The sequence below is a fragment of the Globicephala melas genome, chromosome 14 (assembly GCF_963455315.2).
Source record: "Globicephala melas chromosome 14, mGloMel1.2, whole genome shotgun sequence".
Classification (NCBI taxonomy): Eukaryota; Metazoa; Chordata; class Mammalia; order Artiodactyla; family Delphinidae; genus Globicephala; species Globicephala melas.
This window is the reverse complement of record NC_083327.1, coordinates 54,418,483-54,432,550: the sequence shown is the minus strand read 5'-3', so window position 1 is coordinate 54,432,550 and position 14,068 is coordinate 54,418,483. Positions and strand designations below refer to the sequence as shown.

Here is a 14,068-nt window from a genome sequence, read left to right as displayed (position 1 = left end):
ACCAACCACTTTACATTCTCACCGGCAATGGAGAGGAGGGTTCCAATTTATCAACATCCTTGTCAACACTTATTACCTACCTTTTTTATTATAGCTATTTTATTGAACGTTGAGCGGGATACCTTTGTGGTTTAAATTTGTGTTTCCCCAATGATGCTGAACATCTTTTCATGTGCTTATTTTCCATTCATATATCTTTTGTGCAATGTCTATTCAGTTTTCTGCTTATTTTGAATTGGATTATTAGTCTACATATTCTTCAGTTCGAATTTAAGCTCTTTATATATTCTGGATGCAAACCTTTTATCAGATGTATGATTTGCAATGTTTTCTTCTGTGGATTGTCTTCACTTTTTTAATGGTGCTTTTTAAAATGCAGAAGTTTTACATTTTGATGAAGTCCGATTTATAAAAGTATTTTCTTTTATCACTTGTGCTTTTGGTGTCACATCTAAGACATCTTCACCTAACCCACCGGAAAATCATTCTGGTTTTGTTTTTTTTTTTCTAAGAGTTTCCTAGTTTTAGAAATTACACTCAGGTCTACGATCAGTTTTGAATTAATTTATGTGTATGGTGTGAGTTAGGTTTCTAAATTCACCTTTTTGCATGTGGAGTTCCAGTTGCCCCAGCACCATTTGGGGAAAAGACTATCCTTTCCCTATTGAAGTGTCTTTGTCCAATGCACTTTCGTCCCTTTTTCTAATTTTTGTTTCTTTTTAGAAACTGTTATCATTGAATGTCAGATTTTCTTTTTAAATTCAATCTTGGCTCAAGACACTCACTGTGTAACTTTTTCTTAGTCCCCCTTGGTGCCTGTTCTCAGATCCAAAGCTGTGGTGCAACTTGATATGCACAACTCCAACCCAATTTCTGTTGGCTAGTAGACATTCATCTTTTTGGCCTATTCTGAAAGAACATAGGAAAGTCTACTACTGCAGCACTCAGGCACACTGACCATGAGGAGAATTTGAATCTTAGAAACATTCGAAGCAGCTTGTAGTTGTTCTTTGCCTACTTTAGTATAAGAAAAACAATAAACCCCAATATAGGTGCCCCCAAGGCTTTTCTGTCTATGCTTCTACCCATGATGCCCTGGATAAGGAAAGAGTATATCTCTTGATTCATTGCACAATTAATTATCTAACTCCTTCCCTACTTGGTTCCTACTTGTTTTGGAATTTTAATAACCAGAGAGCTGCTGATCGCAAAGGGGCCAGGCCATTTCTCCAGATACATGGTAAAGTAGAGCTTGTGCAATATTTTTGCATGTATTGGGGAAAGTAGGGATGTAGAAGTGTTGGCTGCCTAGTTGTTTGGGGTTTTTTTAATAACTTTATTGAGGTATGTTTTATATATCGTATAGTTCAGTGGTCCCCAACCTTTTTGGCACCAGGGACTGGTTTCGTGGAAGACAATTTTTCCATGGACCAGGGTAGGGGGGGATGGTTTTGGGATAATTCAAGCACATTACATTTATTGTGCACTTTATTTCTATTATTATTACCTTGTAATATATAATGAAATAATTATGTAACTCATCATAATGCAGAATCAGTGGGAGCCCTGAGCTTGTTTTCCTGCAACTAGATGGTCCCATCTGGGGGTGATGCGAGACAGTGACACCCAAAGCATGTTGCTTATGTCCAGTCTACTCCGTAAGATGCAGCTTCATTGTCACTTGCCACTCACTGTTAGGGCTTTGATGTGAGTCTGCAAACAGCTGATTTATTATGGTCTCTGTGCAGTCAAACCTCTCTGCTAATGATAACCTGTATTTGCATCTGCTCCCCAGTGCTAGCGTCACTGCCTCAGCTCCACCTCAGATCATCAGGCATTAGATTCTCTTAAGGAGCGTGCAGCCTAGATCCCTCGCATGCACAGTTTGCAGTAGGGTTCGCGGCCCTATGAGAATCTAATGCCCCCACTGATCTGACAGGAGGTGGAGCTCAGGCGGTAATGCGAGCGATGGGGAGCGGCTGTAAATACAGATGAAGCTTCGCTCGCTCGTCTGCTGCCCACCTCCTGCTGTGCAGCCCGGTTCCTAACAGGCTACAGACCTGTATCAGTCTGTGGCCCGGGTATTGGGGACCCCTGATATAATTAACCCGTTACAGCTGTACAATTCAATGTTTTTTTCTTTAACACATTTTCCAAGTTGTACAATTATTACAATAAATCGGTGTTAGAACAGTTTTATCACCTCGGTAAGATCCCACGTGCCCATTTACTGTTAATCCCCAACACTAAACTACTTTCTATATCTATTGATTTCCCTTTTCTAGACATTTCACATAAACGAAATCATACAGTGTATGATTTCTGCCTGGCTTCTTTCACTTAACATAATGTTTTTGAGGCTCATCTGTGTCATATCATGTATCAGTAGTTCATTTTTTATGGCTGAATAGTATTCTATTACATGGATACTACACTATGTATCTACTCATCAGTAGGTGGACATCTAGGTTGTTCCCATTTGAGCTATTATGAATAATGCTTAACATTATTCTTGTGCAAGTCCTTGGTGAATATAAGTTTTCATTTTTCTTGGATATATACTTAAGAGTGGAATTGCTGAGCCATATGGCAAATTTGTGTTTAACTTTTAAGAAACAGGGATGTCTAGTCCTGGTTCATTTGCAGCTCCAATTCTTTTGTTTCAGACCGTAAAGACTACATATAAGATACAGTATTTCTTTGTTGAATTCCACTGATGCGATCACTGAAGGAAAATTTTCTCAGATTCTGACAAATGCTTGACCATTAATCTTAGTTTCCAGTCTTACTGCATGTACATTTTAATCTTTGCCTTCAAGTATATTTTAATAGGAAGAAAGAGATAGCTTCGTGTCATGTTATCCCAAATTCTTTTAATTAGAGTAACAATGTGAACAGGGTAGATTTTCTTTAAAAAATAATAAGTTAGGAAATGAATCTGGTTCATCTGTGATTACTTTCCATAACTTCCTTAATATATGGAATATTTTCTTCCTATTCCGGTGATAGCTCGTGCTCTATGTTCATGCATGTATCTTCCAGGTACTTATTTATTATTTATAAAGGGACTAATGTATGTGTAGCTGTTAAGTTGCTCTCCTGTCTAAAGAAGATGTGTGTGAATATGTGTGCATTCTTTAACATTGTATTAAGGAATTAAGTAAATTTATTTAGCCTAAAATATGGTACTTGTTTTTGTTCAAATTAAAATTTCAGAAATTTAGTGATTTTCCATTTATTCCAAAGTAACTTTGAAATGAGCTGATTTGATCAAAAACAGTACACTTCCAAAGGATATCAAGATATCCCTTAATATAAAGTAAAATAAGATTATAACTTATTTCAGTGAGCGTGTGTTCTCATATCTCTAATAGACTTCAAACTATGTGTTTGGTATATGGATAGAGGTTACAGAGATTCTGACTATCTTTGTGTTTTAGAATTCACTGAGCAATTTTTAAGATGTGTAGAAATTCTTTCCAGGACCTAAAACACATACATGTGTACACATGTGCATACTCTCACATGGTCCGATGCATACACACACATATTTACATATGCATGTATGCACATAGACATACACTCATACTCACTTGCTCTATGAATGTGCATATATACATGCAAACAAAATACAGTCTGTGGATGTATTATTTGCTTTTAAAAGTTTGGATTTAGTTCTTTGTGCTTTTAAATATACTCTGTGAATTTTTTTAAAACCAATTACTTCTGCCTCTACTTTCTCTATCTTTAAAAATGGTAAAAGGCCAATTTCCCAGGAATAAGTTGATTATCATTGAATTAAACCATGGAAACAAGATTTTTTTCCAATCTATTTAAGAGTTGTGGAGAAAATAGTCTATGATTATACTTTATTCATGATTTTTACTTGATGCATGTATTGAGGTTACAGAGATTTTGATTGGCATGCTGTATTTATAAATGTTTTCATGTTATTTCAACTACATGTCTAGTACATACCTATTATACTCTAATAAAAGAATATGTAGGCAGAATCTTCTTGTAGCAATCAAGAAAAATACAGGCAAGGACAGAACAAAAAAAAATTGTTAGCATACTAGACCAGTAAACCCAAATTAATAATGAAATTTAATATGAATAAATGTGATGTCTTACAATTTAATTTTTTAAAATTTACAGAAATACAAAAAGGAAAGAAATATATTCATAGCTATTTACACAAAATAGGCTTAGGGAGTTAAGCTGACTGTAAGCTAGACATGAAACCATGTCACATGATGAATGCTTAAAAGTACTGGGTATTATATACAGTACTGGGTATTATATACAGATGTGATCACTCCCTTCTAAATGAAAGGATTTAATATAGAAGATAAAGTAGATTTATTCTTTGAATCACTTTAAGTGATTTCTACTTTAAGTGGATTTGAGATGAAAATAAAGACATCTTATCCATTAGAGCCATTTGTAAAGGGATTGTATTGCCTGCCTCCTACTGAAGCAAGCTCCTGGAAGAGCACAGGCAGGGTCTAGGTGGTATAGAAAGCATTCCTGTAAGGTACTGAATGGAAGATTGAGTTTCCTGGGCTCCTTCCACATATGTGAGCTTAGCAGTCCAGAGCAGAGTTTGATCATTCTGCTGTCACTCAGGGGTCAAACAGGTTATATGAATGAGTGAGGCTATCTGTGTTGAGTGATGGGGCTAAGTGGATATTGTGTATGTCTCAGTAGTCAGTTCCAATCTAAGGTTGCCACGCCATAATCAGGACCCAACTTTACCAGGTCTTCCAGTTTTTCAACTGAAACTAGAAATCTTAATTTTTAAAATGTAAACTGTCCACATTTTAAAATTTAGCAACTAATTCCAAAATTTTTAAAGCACAATTATGGGCTATCACTTTTTAACTTAGTTTAGGAATTATCCCAGAAACTTGCTTCTACTCCCCCGCCTCCGAAGTGCATTTTGGGAATTACTGAATACTCTGACCTTTGAAATTTTATCACGAAATATCTAAATGTGTGACTGTGTAAAGAATAATTTTAAAGCACCTGTAATACCCACCCCTTAGCATCCTGTCATCTTTAATGGCACTTCAAACCTATTTCTTACAAGATTCTAAAGTCGATACAAAAATGATGTTAATATCACTGCATTAATTAAGTAGAAGCTGGTCGATACACAATATAAAAACTGGACAAATCATTATTTTAACGTACAAATGCTGGCCGCGATTGTTTTCTTTGCCTTATTATAGAGAAAAACCATAAGAAACTGCTTTCACTGCCCAGCCATAATTTTCTAAATGCATTAATTTCTAAATGCATTTTAATTACTAAACGCAGTGGTGCTTAGAACTCAATTCATTAACTAGAGCAAATTAGAAGGGAATGTAAATCTCTGCATTTGCCGATGACGTTCATCGCTTAGTAAGTGTACATTTACTGTGGATCAAGTATGTAAGACATAAAATAATTTTTTAATGATTATTACTTCAAAAGTCATTAACCAGGCTCTCAGGTTTAAAAAAAATAGTCTCAACTGAGAAAGCTTCCAGTCCTGTGTCTATTCATTTGTGTGGGACTTTCTGAGGCCTTTTCAGGATTTACCTATCCAAGTGTAATATGTGATATGAATATCAGAGAAGCACTCTTATCATGTTGCCTTTGCTTTTTTAAAGCAAGGTGGTCTTGTTTGGGGATCAGTTTATTATTGATAATTTGGAAGACCTTCTAACAACCTACACCCTACTCCAATAGAGGATTTCTAAAATGATGTAAGAGATTCTTGTATCAGAAACTCTCTCACCAGTAGCCTTGAACCCTTTGAATATCTTCAAGTAGCTTAGAGAATACAGAGACTAATTCTGTCTAAGGAACAGGAGGTGTTTGGTCGTATAGTATAAGGCACACAATGGAAGGCACACAATGGAAGGCAGGGAATTATTAGGTCCAAACCTAACTTTTAAAAGGGATGTTTTTTACAAAGATTTTATAAGCCCCAACTATTATAGTATTATCTCCAGTTTCCTCCCAATTTCATTTCCTCTAGTTCTATAGCAACCACATCCCATTAATGGGAGAAACCTTCATTTTTTTCCCTTCTGACATCACATGGTCCTTCAGACCTTTTGGATTTTCTGGAGTTAAGTTCAGTATTTTGCTTTTCAAGTTTCTGGCTTACCTAAATTTCACTGTACTAATTATGGAAAATGAGTTCCAATCTAACAACATTTAAGCACTAGTAACAAGTAATATTCTAGGAAGAGAGCAGAAGAGATCTAAAATAATGACTGGCACCAAAGAACGACTTTTAAAAAGGAAAGACACTATGCAACTCTAGAGCCATTCAAAGCCATGTGGCCCTGAGGAGATAATCCTGACTCCCACATAGGCAAAAGTTCTAATGTTTTCTCTTTCATTGGTGGTTTGGTTTGATAGCATGCTCTACAGAATCCACACATTAATATTCTTTAGCAATAAAGAATTTATACAACTCTATATTCAGTCTGACCTCTGCTGTGGATATCTACATCAGCACAAAGGGAGAAGGCTGAAGGAGCCAAGAAAAGGAAAATTCATAGGATTCTTTTATTTTAAAAAAAACCCTTTAAATAACAAAGAATATGATCCCAGCTATTTCAATTTGGCATTGGTTCGAAGTAGAGCAGAAATCTAGCTTTTCCAGCTTTTAAAAGTGTTTACTTAGGCATTCACTGTAGGTTAAAAAAAATAAGTTTTGAAGCCTCATAACTCAGAAGAGGCCTGGGCTTATGGGACAGAAGGAGAAGATAACCTTCTGGCAGAAGAGGGTTGATTTATTCTTGCAGATGTGGGTCTCCACCTCCATGACACACACTCTGTATGCCAGATACACCTCTACGTGTGTGACATGTACCTCTGTGATAATATTCAGAAGGGGATCCCCATCCTCCCCAAGAATGAAAAATGCAGTTTTTTAAATAAATACTAATACTAATAAATATTAGTATTTTCTGGGAACAAATCCCAGATTTAAATTGTTGATTAATTTTCTTCCCCAAATCTTCCAAAGTTGTTTCTTGGAATAGATTTATTAATGACAGCTTTCTTTTCCTCTCTTCTCTATAATATTCTTTTCTAAATTCTGGCCTTTTAAACTAACAATCAGTAGGAGTTTGGGAAATCTAGTCCTTAAAATGCAACTGAGAATTTTCTCAATACAGCTTTCTTTGAATTTTTTATGTTTCAACTCTGTAAATTGACTTAATTAGGAAGTTTTGTAAAATTATTTTTCTTCCCTTGCCTAAGAAAACTATAGAAACAAAAGGACAAATAAAATTGACAGATATAAATTAGAAACCTAGATCAAGGGAAGCACTGTAAAGATGTATACATCACTTCTTCTGAAAAGGGAAGAATAAAAGCTAAGTTCAAATAGTAGTATTTCAAAAATGTGCTGAGCCAGACCCTGTATTAAGCTTGACTGTTAGGATGAACTTTATTAGCATTTAACTTGTATCACGCCTTCGGTGCTAATTAAACACCTTCTTCTATTAAAAGAAGTATCTTAAGAGAAGCATCTACTTTTTAGAACTGAAAGGTAAGCTTTTGTGATAACTTATTTAAAGCTCAGTTTTATTAAAAAAATATTTTATGGAATCAAAATATTGACAAAAGTAGGGGAAAAATAAAAACAAAGAAAGTACATTGATTTTCTTTTTTTCCTGTTTTTTGATCCTCCCTTCAGCTCTTCTACTAGCCTTTTATGTATGTCTTTTGTTTTTCTGGGATTTGAATAAAGGATTTTTTTGAATAAATATCAACTGAATATTTTTCAAACTCAATGATGAAAAATATTTGGTAAATGTAATAGCTGTTTATGTGCAACAAACTATCACAAAACTTAGTGGCATTAAACTATCATTTATTTGCCTAATTCTTTTGCCCTCTGTATGGATTATTCTGGTCTCAGTTGGGTCCCCGAATATATTTGTGGTCAGCTGACAGTCAGTTGGGAAGCTCTGCTTCTGGGAGTTGGCTGGCTGCTGGCTAGGACAATGGGAATAACTAGGCCATGTGACTCTTTTCATCAAGCAGGCTATCCCAGACTTGTCACACGGGGCAGCATGTTTCCAAGAGGGAATGAGCAGAAATCTGCACCATCTCTTGAGGATAGAGTCAGAACTAGCATGTCATCTTTCCTACCACATTTTACTCCTACTGTATTTTATTGGTCAAAGCAGGTCAGAAGGCCAGCCCAGTTTGAAGAGGTGCAGAAAAAGACTCTGCCTCTTAATGGGGCACATTGTAAATGGACTATTTACTGGGAGGGGAAAAATACAGCCAGTTTTGTAAACAGTTTTACTGTGGAAAGCCTTTATCGCTAATAAAGTCTTAAGTCTAATGTATAAGAGACACTGGTAGGAACCCAAAGGTTAGGTTCCTTTATGCCCATAATTTCCAGATTATGTTTTGTAAATCCTTGGTGAATTATATTACATGGAAAGTAACTTAGTTCACATAAGAATTATCACATTGATGTTTCTCCAAGGCTAGGGAAAGTGAAAGAGTATGGAGAGTCATTGACTTGGTTCCTTCCACGACTGAGAGCTAAGAAGAGGTCACTTAAGAATGCACTTTGGTGTAGAGTGTCTTGATCCGGGCTTGAGGGCAGGAAGAGAAGCAGAGACTCTGTAGACTTCCAGGGCCAGGGGCAGAAGAGAAACTGTTGTAGAGGTGCTGATGAGAAGAAGCCACAAAGGCAGATAGGCCATCAAAGAGTGTTGGTACCAAATATCCTTTACAAAATGATTTTGAGACCTAGAATCTTAATTTATCGCGCTGGGAAAGTGAATTTGTAAAAATCAAAAAAAGTATTAGAACAGAACAAAGGTGTATCATATGTCCCATTTTAAATACTTTTCAGCTCATACATTTTTTACTCTTTTTTTGTTGAAAAGGTTGAGACACTTTGTTTTTCTAAGCTTTAAATGGAACTTTTAAAATGGACTTATTTGTTTGTTTTAACCTACCAATTTCTTGGATTAAGATGCTTCAAAAACAAAGCTACGTAAAAAATAAGGTCGAAGTAGCTGTTTTCTCATTCAACTGACATTGTCTGAGCAACTACTTTGTGCCAGGTATATTTCTAAGAGCCAGAGCTATCACAGAACATTACAAAGGCCCTGCATGGGTGGAACTCGCATCCCAGAATGAGACAGACATGAAACAGATACACACGTCAGAGGGTGAGAGGAGGTCTGGAGAAAAATAAAGCGGAGTTAGGAAGACAAGGAATGTGTGGAGAAGAGAGTAGAGGAGGTATTTTATAGGGGCTTCCCTGTTTTTTTATACCAAGTGGTCTGGGAAGGCCTCTCTAATTAGGGACCCTGAATGAGCTATGGGAGTGGGTGGTGAGAGTGTATGAAGGAAGAGTGTTGCAGGCAGAGGAAAGGCCCGACCTGGAGCGTGCTTGGCATGTTTGAGGAACCACAGGGATGTTGGTGACACTGGAGCCGGGAAAGCAGAGGAGGCGTGAGGTGGGGATGAGGTTGGAGAGCTTGTTTGGGGCGGGGGGCAGGGCTGACCACATAGCGCAGGGTTGTGGTTCAGAGCCAGCTGTACATTTTACTCACTGTGGGAGCTTGAAAGAAATTCCTGAGCCCAACCCCAGAATCTGTTGAAATTTGTCTGGGTTGAAGCCTGGTCATGTCTTTTTAAAATGTTACCAGGACAAATCCAGTGTGTAGTCAAGGTCTCCTGTGCCTTAGTAAAGCATGGCTCTGACTGAGCGAGCTGGAAAACCACTGGAAGATTTGCCAGAGAAGAGTAACAAGACCTGATCATCTTAGCATGCCTCCTTCACCCACATTCCCTTTGCTTCTCAAGATCATGTCTTGTATAAAGCTTGGGACCCTGCCTCATACGTTGAGGGGAGAGAGTGGAGAATGTCGTTGTGGGCAAGATCTCTGGGTGCTCTTACCTGCCCCTCCTCTGCCAGGTGTCAAGGATGTAACACACAAGGCAAGGAGGAAGACTTCTAGGGACAAGAGCCTCTCCTGTTCCCTTTCAAACTGGGTTGCTATAACAAAATCCCACCGACTGGTTGGCTTATAAACAACAGAAATTTATTTCTCACAGTTTGGGAAGTCCCAGCTCAGCATGCCAGCATGGCCAAGTGAGAGCCCTCTTCCAGGTCACAAACTTGTATACTTATATGGCAGAAGAGGCTCAAGAGCTCCGTGGGGTCTCTTTTAAAAGGGCGCTAATCCCATTGTTGAGGGCTCCACTCTCATGATCTCAGCACCTCCCGAAGGTCCTACCTCCTGTTACCACCATCTTAGGCATTAGGATTTCAACATATGAACTTTGAGGAGACACAAACATTCAGACGGTAGCAGAGCCAGAGTTCCTGGCTCTTTCAGTTTTCCTCCAGCCTTCAGTCAGAAATCCCCATGCGTCACTTCCAATGTCACCCTGAAGTCACAAGCATTCACAGGATGACTGTGAGAACCAGTGAGTGTATATGTCACTTCTGCTGACTTCTCTGTTGACAATAGAAAAATACATTGCTCATGTGTAATATATGTAAACTAGTGCCTCAAACCCATGCAGCTATGATGTAATAGCATACAGAAGGATATGCCCAGAAATAATATAACCCTCTACTTTACTTCTTTTGGAGTAGCAGTGGGATGTAATTGTTCAGAGCAAAAGCTGTGAAGCTGGATAACTTACATCCTGGCTCGAACACTTGCTAGCTAAGTGGTTTATCCTTTGTGTGCTTTGGATAATGGTGGCAAACTCCTAAGACTGGTAAGATGAAATGAATGGATACATATTAAGTACTTAGGGAAGTACACGGCACACATTTAGTGCTCCATAAACCCTATATTAATACAGTTATAGTTTCCTACTTGATTTAATCACCGTACAAATGGATCCCTCTTTAATTTTATTAAAAACATAGGAGATTTTTGTACAAATAATATGTATAAAAATAACATTTTAGACAGGTTCTTCTCTGTTGTTGAATTGCTAAAAACACAAAGAGATCACATATTAAGAAGTGTACCAAATTTTAATCGAGGAAGAAAGTCAGTCTCAAAACATTTTAGAACACAAATCCAATTTATATAATTGCTGTGCAAACAATTTTTGGTAAAACTTTCTAATTCCTGGCCTTCACGTGGATAAAAAGAGCAGCAGTCTCTTTTGGATAGCTGAGGATGGGAATGCAAAGGATTAAGATGTGGACAAGACATGTTTTCAACATATTTATCTAGAGAGCCACCTGAAGCGCCTACTTTGAGAACAAAGATGAAAATGTGAGACTTAGTTCTAGCCTCCTAAACTGGTCCCCTTATAGAGGTTCCTAGATTTAGTGCATGAATGTGGGATGGTATGATTGGGGGGGCGGTGACAAAATGTTATCCTCATGGGAAAGAGAGACTGTTTAGACTTACCTTATTTCTCCAGCTTTCTCTTCCCAAATGAATCTCTCATCCTTGTTTCATTGGGGTCAGAAAGTTAATAAAAACTTACAGGAATATGAAAAGATGATTAAATATTTATTGAAAATTTAAATGTGATACCTAAAGGTACAGGTAGTCCTGGGGGTTCCTTAAAGGCAATATATTTTTATTTAGGGGGAAACCTTCTCTCAGAGCTTTATTTGAGTTTGACCCACCACTTAAGTGATGTTTAAATAAAAGTAAAATAGAAAATGCCTCTTAAGAAAGGATGGCCTAGTTTCAGCATTTCTCCTGTATTAATTTAGAGGACTCATTTTTACATTGCCCACAGGATAAAATCTAAATTTCTCATCTCCACAAGCTGACCTCAGTCCCTGAAGCATCTTCTTCTATCTCGTCTCTATAGTGTCTCTGTCTCCATTCATCTGTAAGCCATGCTTCTTCGTCCACACCTTTGCCCTTGCTGTTGACTTGGTTTTATTTCTGTTGAAATGTTGCACGTCCTTCAAAGGTCAGCGCTCTTGGGTGATTTTCTCTGATTTCCCCACATCTGGAACCATAGCTGTTTCTTTGCTCTCTCAATCGTTTGTTTGTTCTTTATTCATAAATGCAGTTAATTCTGTCTACTCTTTTAACTAATTATCTGCATTCTTTTTACCATCATAAACAGTTATCTCTTTGGGAGGAGAGTAAAATATTTCTCATATTTGTATAACCATACTGTACCGTATATATGCCAGAACTCAACAAATATATGTGGAATGAATGAAAAACAACCCCCCCCCAAAAGTTCTCAGAACCAGAGCACACTTTCCCTCATTTCACTTGCATGTCATCCCTTTACCTCATGGTCATTTGCACTGCAACCTTTGTGTCTTTGTATTTCTTCTATGGCAATCTGATTATGGATACTCCTTTAATAATAACTTAATAATTAAATTTAACTAATCTAATAATGTAATTTAATCATTATGATTTAATTATTTAATTCTAATTAATTGGATAATTAAATTTAGTAAATTAATAATTTAGTAATTAAACCTCTTAATACTTCTAATTGACCTTAGAACAATAATTTGACTTGATGAGGTAAAAATCCAAACTTTATTCAATGTCCTTCAAGATCTGATAGTAAATCCCATGTCACCCTCTCCTCACACTTTGTTACAGCCATCCCAAATTTCTTTGTGTTCCAGAAATGGTCTTTCTACATGGAATGCTTTGTTCTTCCCTTCGCCCTCCTCTCCATCTTTAGCTGGGTTAGTCCTCGTCTACCAGATTCAAGATAAGCTGTTACTTCTTTCTGGAAATCATCTCTAGTTCCCCATACCATCTCCAGCCCTAGACTGGATTAAGCCTTTCTTCTTTGTGATCTAGTAAATAATAAGGATCAGAAAGCCTTGGGTCAAGATCTGACTTTGCTACTTACCAAGCAGTGACTTTAGACCAATGCTTCTCACAGTTTATCATGCATCAGAATCACCTGGAGAGCTGGTTAAATTGTGGCTCACTAGGCCCCATCTCCAGAGTTTCTGATTCAGTAGTTCTGGGATGGGTCCCGAGAATTTGCATGTATCACAAGTTACCAAGTGACACTGATGATGTTGTTCTGGGGATCATACTTTGAGAACCACTGATTTAAATAATCTAGTTAACCTCTCTAAGCTTTAGTGTTACCATCTGCAAAAGGAGCCTAAAGGGGTGTTTTAAGAATTAGTTGGGGTAATGTATATAAAGTGTTTGACATGAATTAGTCCTCAATCAATGCCAGTTAATATTGCTTCTGCATTATCATTGCTTTCATCGCACTGTATTAAATTGCCCACTGAAGTGACCATTTGCCAAGTAAATCAGGAACCTCATAATGAGCAGAGACTGTGCTGTTTTTATTATGGTACCTTATGAAGTGCATTAGTAGGTGCTAAATAAACATATAATGGAGTAAATTCAAAGTAAGAGCATTCCATAAATATTTAACAAAATAAACTTAGGTGATTCTTTGTAGGTAGCCCCTATACAGAATGTTCCAGGATTCCCTAGTTCAGCTCTCACTATATTCTTGGTTTTCTTGAGACTGTTTTTGCTGCTTGGTTCCTAAATCACTTTTGGTTATGGTGAATCAGTCCCCACAGCTTCTGTTTCTAAGAAAATTATACAAGCAACATGGAGAATGTCTGTGAACTAGAAATAAATAACCACGTAGACTATTCATTTGGCTCTGTAGTTTCCTTTTTATGCTGAATGAAAGCAGTTGCAGCACGAACGTATGCCAGCCTTTAACACTGGAACTGGGTTAGAAATTAACATGTGAAGAATTTAATTTGCAGTTCTTGGCAAATTCATGAAGCCTGCTCTTCAGAGAAACCGTGCCTCCTTTTCCTGTCAGCCTGTACCGCCGTCCTCCTCTTTGACCTCAGAATCTCATATTTCATATTCACTCATTAGTTCAGCAAATATTGTTTTCAACGTCTGCTGTGTGGCAGCTCTTACTCTCATGGTGGTGATGCTACACTAGGACAAAGTCGCTTCTTTACAGAACCTAAAGCACGGCATTTGCCAACTTGTACTTTGTTTGCATCCCTGTCTCCCACGCTAAATTGTGAGCTTACTAATGGTAGGTGCATTATTTAATTGTG

At 37.3% G+C, this 14,068-nt stretch overlaps 1 protein-coding gene across 1 annotated transcript in view; it reads left to right on the top strand.

Moving 5' to 3' along the window:
• Window positions 1-14,068, top strand: part of MTCL3 (MTCL family member 3) — a 42,241-nt gene that overhangs the window by 18,994 nt on the left and 9,179 nt on the right. The gene's annotated exons all lie outside the window — the stretch shown is intronic.